Here is a 4,972-nt window from a genome sequence, read left to right on the forward strand (position 1 = left end):
AGGTAAAGTCCTTCCTGGGGTGGATGCCCTCAGCAATATTTAGTACTTTGCTGCCTTTTGGTTCCTGTGCACAGCTGCTAAGTCAACTTAGTGTTTTCTGCATCTCTACTTGGCATTAGCTGAAAACCTCCTTCAAGTCAAGATTTAGCTATTGTCCAAGAGATGCAGTGCCAGGAACTTAGAAACAGTTGCACAGCATCTCAACTCATCTTTCCTGTACCCTGGATTTGCCTATATTCTTTAAGATCCTGTTTGAATTTCTTAGTGACTAAACCATGAATGCACATTTATATTTGGCCTGTTAAAATAAAGTGAGTTGTGTTAGTTAGCTTAGTTCTCTTTTTGAAGTAGCTTATTCTGATTAGCTTTGTCAGTGTTTCACTACTCAGCATGGAAACAAGAGGAATTCCAGTTGAAGGTAGGGAGACAAAGTCCATGATCTGTTAAATAAACAATAAAAGTATCCATTGAAACTGGAAAAAAAAAAAAAATAGCTGGGCGTTGTGGCAGATGCCTATAGTCCCAGCTACTCGGGAGGCTGAGGCAAGAGAATTGCCTAAGCCCAGGAGTTGGAGGTTTCTGTGAGCTGTGATGCTACGGCACTCTACAGAGGGCGACAAAGTGAGACTCTGTCTCTACCAAAAACAACAACAACAACAACAACAACAACAAAACCCCATTAATTAAATTGTTTTTGAAAGAAGTTCGAAGCACAGTAAATATATTCTTTTCTTAAAATCTTTTTTTGATCAATATAGTTTAAATATGCCATGGCAGTTTACAAAGGGATTCAAATGTGCCATGTGATAAAAAAGGCTGAAAACCACTGCTCTAATCTGTAACTTATCTATATCTCTGACACCTGTGGTTTATTAGTCTTTCCCAAGTGACATTCATTACTCAGGTTGCTCCATATGACTTTTTTCCAACCTGGTTAGTAATATTTTATCCTTTGAGATGAACACACAGTATTTCTTATATTATTGTGTTCTTGATTAAAATTTTGGGAGTATCAAAATGTGCTTAGTTTCTTTTAAACTTTTTAATCTGGCAATAATTGTAAATTTATAAAAAAAAATAAAAATGGAATAAGGGATATCCATATGCCCAGATTTACTTATTGGTAACATTTTTAAATCTATTTGCTTTATTATGTTCTTCCTCTCTTGGAATTATTTTTTCTGAACTATTTGATGGTAAATTATATAATTAAACTTTGTACAATTAAGATATTTTAAATTGCACATGAATTTTATGGATACTCTGCCTATTGCATAGTCTTTTACCTCTAAATACTCTGATATTTCCTAAAAAGAGGGATGTTTTCTTACATAACTCTAGTACAGTTGTCAACTTCATACATTCATAAGTTGCATCAATGTGCCGATTGCCTCCAATCACTGTCCATATTCTAATTTTGTCAGTTGCTCTCACAATGTCCTTTCTGGCTTTTCTCTCCTTCAGTATGGAATCCAGTCTAGGGTCAGGTATTGTGATTAGTTGTCCTAATCTGGGACATTTCTACACCTTTCCTCTGACTTTAACAATGGCATTGAAAAAAAACCCACAACGATACAAGTCTCCCACCTATATTTTTACTGGAGTGCTTCTGGAACCAATCATACAAACAGCTCATTTTGATTAGATGATGGTATGCTTATCATGGCCTGCATCCTGTATTGGAGAGGTTTTGTTCTTTTCAGGGTATCACATTTGGAGGTGTCTCCTGGTTACCTGTCCCTCATAGCAGTGGCTCATTTTGATCATCCTGTTGAGGTGTTATCCTATTTTGCCAGCTACAGATTAGTTTTATTTTTCCTTCCTCGCAAGGAATAAGCAGCCTGTAGATAGACCCTTTAAGACCATACAAATATCCCGTTGCTTATTGAAATTTCCCCTAGAATTAGTATCCACCAGTGACCCTTGCCTGATCCAGTATGAAGATGATTACAAATACACTCCTTCCACAGTCCCTGGCAGGCTTTTGGCCTTCTTCAAGAGACATCTCTTCTCCCTCATTTATGTTTTTATTTGTTATTTATAAATTTTCAATATTACTTAATAATTCTATTTTTTCCCTTAAAATAACATGTTTACAACACATTACTGGACTTAAGTATTCTGGTCCCAGATGTGGCCAGTGGGAGCCCTTTCAAGCTGGCTCACATCCCGAGTGACCTGCTCCCAGCATGCTTTGAGCTCCTCTTTCTGGCACAACACTCAGTTCCAGGCTCATCTCGTACCCACCCAGCTCTTTCTCCAAGGAGAAATGGTCCTAGCCCTCAGGTGCTTAGTTTAGTTTAGTTTTGTTTTCAGTCAGACCCATGGTTGAGTCATGTGTTTAGTTTTAAAAGTTATGCAAGGCTTGTTACAGAAACTGCAGAGTCATCACCCCTTTTCTTAATTTCTGGCTTCCCAGAGGCAACCACTTTCAACTCATTAACTGATTCTATTTACCTCTGAATTACTAAAGAGTGTGCTTCTATTGCTTCTTCCAGATTTTCACAAGCCTTCGTATTTCTCCTCTCCTTATGCTCTCAGTTCATTTGTATCATAGATCTGGATACATCAGTATTCAGTGTTTACATTATTATGATGATGTGAATACTATTTGTGGATGCACCGTGAGTGTCCCATGAGTGTCCCATGATTAAGACTACTTTTCCTTTCTTGCATAAGGTTTTATTTGCCCTGAAGTGGAGTATCTTAATTTTTCATTGGGTTAGTTTTTGTGTATTATTATTGATAATTCAACCCCAAATGTTCTGTTGGGTCTGTAAACCTGCTCATGATACCTGCAGAAGCACCTGCTATTTGTTGAGTGTCTCTTCCTCAGAGTTCCTGGCTCTGTTGCCTCTGAATTGGTCTAATTTGGGCTGGCCAAGATGTGGATGCTATCTTGGGTGTCCCCTCTCCCTCCTCTCCCTCTTCGGTCCCCTGCTCCCTGATTCTCATCTCTTTCTAAATCTAATTCTTTGTTTTGATGAATTATCACCTCTAGTAGTTTCCTAAAAAGAATGTATGGGAAGTACATTTTTTAAGACCTTGCATATCTGAAAATGCCTTTATTATACTCTGACCTTTAATTGGCCATTTGGCTTGATTTAAATTTTTTCCTCAGGATTTTGAAGGAAATCTTCAAATCTTAGTCTAGTTGCTAATGCTGAAATCAAGAAGCCTAAGCAATTCTGATTCTTGACCGTGTGATATCTCCCCACATCCTGTTCCCGAGAAACATCTATGCTTTGTCTTTAGTTTCTGCAATTTCATCATAGTGTGCTTTGGTGTCACTTTGGCTATCTACTAGACATTCAGTGGGCCCTTTCAATCTGGAAACACTTATCCTTCAGTTCTAAAAAATTTTCAGACGTGGTGCTTGTAGCACAGTGGTTATAGCACCTGCCACATACATCTGGGTTGGTGAGTTTGAACCCAGCTCAGGCCTAATAAACAACAACAACTGCAACAACAGCAAAAAACCCCGCAAAACAAAAAACAAACAAAATTATCCAGGTGTTGTGGCAGGTGCCTGTAGTCCCAGCTACTTGGGAGGCTGAGGCAAGAGAATTACTTAAGCCCAAAAGTTTGAGGTTGCTGTGAGTTGTGATGCCACAGCTCTCTACCCAGGGAGACAGCTTGAGACTCTGTCTCAAAAATAAATGAATAAGTAAATAAATAAATTTAAAAAAATTTTCTTGAATGATTTCTATGATTATTTCTTCCCCTCTATTTTCTTTCTATTCTCTTAGTGGATTCCTGTAATTTATATCTTGTACCTCAATTTGGCCTTAATTTTCTTTTATTTTCTGTTTTTTGAGGTTTTTTTTTTTTTTCTCCTCCTACTTTCTGGAAGATTTTCTCTTTTTCCTTTTAATTCTGGTTGATAAATTCTACATATTTATGGGATACAGAGTGATATTTAGATACATGTATATAATATGTAATTATTAAATCAGGGCAATTAGCATATCCGTCACCTAGAACAAATAATTTCTTTGTGTTATGAACATTCAAAATTCTTGCTTCTAGCTTTTTGAAAATAAATACTAAATTATTGTTAACTGCATTCACCGTATGGTGCTATAGAACACTAGAACTTGTTTTTCCTTCCAGCTATAACTTTGTATTGATTACAATCTCTCCCTATCCTCCTGCCCTCCCCACTACCCTTCTCAGCTGGAAGATTTTCTTATCATAATCTTTCAACATTCTTCTTCAGTTTTAAAAAACCCTTTTGCTATTGTATTTTTAATTTACAAAACCCTTTATTCCTCCGAATGTTCTTTTACTATAGCACCTTTCTTGTTTTGTAGCTCTCATAGCATTTTTGAAGAAAATCTCTTCAAAGAGATTAATGGCAAATTTTTATTTTTAAACATTTTCTTGTCTGTATGTAGTTTATTTTCTTTAGCGCTTTGTTTCTCTTTGGCCCATGTCTCTAATATTAGGTGTTTTTCTCAAATGTTCAATGATCTTAGCTATCTGATGAATTATTATTATTACTATTTTGGTTTGTTTGTTTTGAGGTAGAGTCTTGCCATGTTGCCCAGCCCGGACTTGAACTCTGGGGCTCAAGTAATGCTCCCACTTCAGCCTCCTGAGTTGCTGAGATGACAGACATGTGCCACTGCTTTTAGTATGGTGAGTTATCTTTTTAAGTCAACTTTACTGAAATGTAATATATTCTCATTCTATTAGTATAATTTAAATACAGTAAGTGTACACATTGAATGTAAAGTTCCATACATTTTGGCATGCATTGGCAGATAATGTGAAAAGTAAAAAGTTATCACTGCCCCAATCAAGATATGAAACATTTCCATCACACCTGATGTGCCTTTACGGTCACTCTCCTCCAGCCTCCAGCCCCAGGGAACCATTATAGTGCTATATGCCACTGTAGGTTAGTTTTACTTACTCTAGAATTTCATATAAATGGTTCCATATCTAACGTTTTTGAAATTTATCAATA

Source organism: Otolemur garnettii, unplaced genomic scaffold, assembly GCF_000181295.1.
Source record: "Otolemur garnettii isolate 467f Iridium unplaced genomic scaffold, OtoGar3 scaffold00011, whole genome shotgun sequence".
In the NCBI taxonomy this organism is placed as follows: Eukaryota; Metazoa; Chordata; class Mammalia; order Primates; family Galagidae; genus Otolemur; species Otolemur garnettii.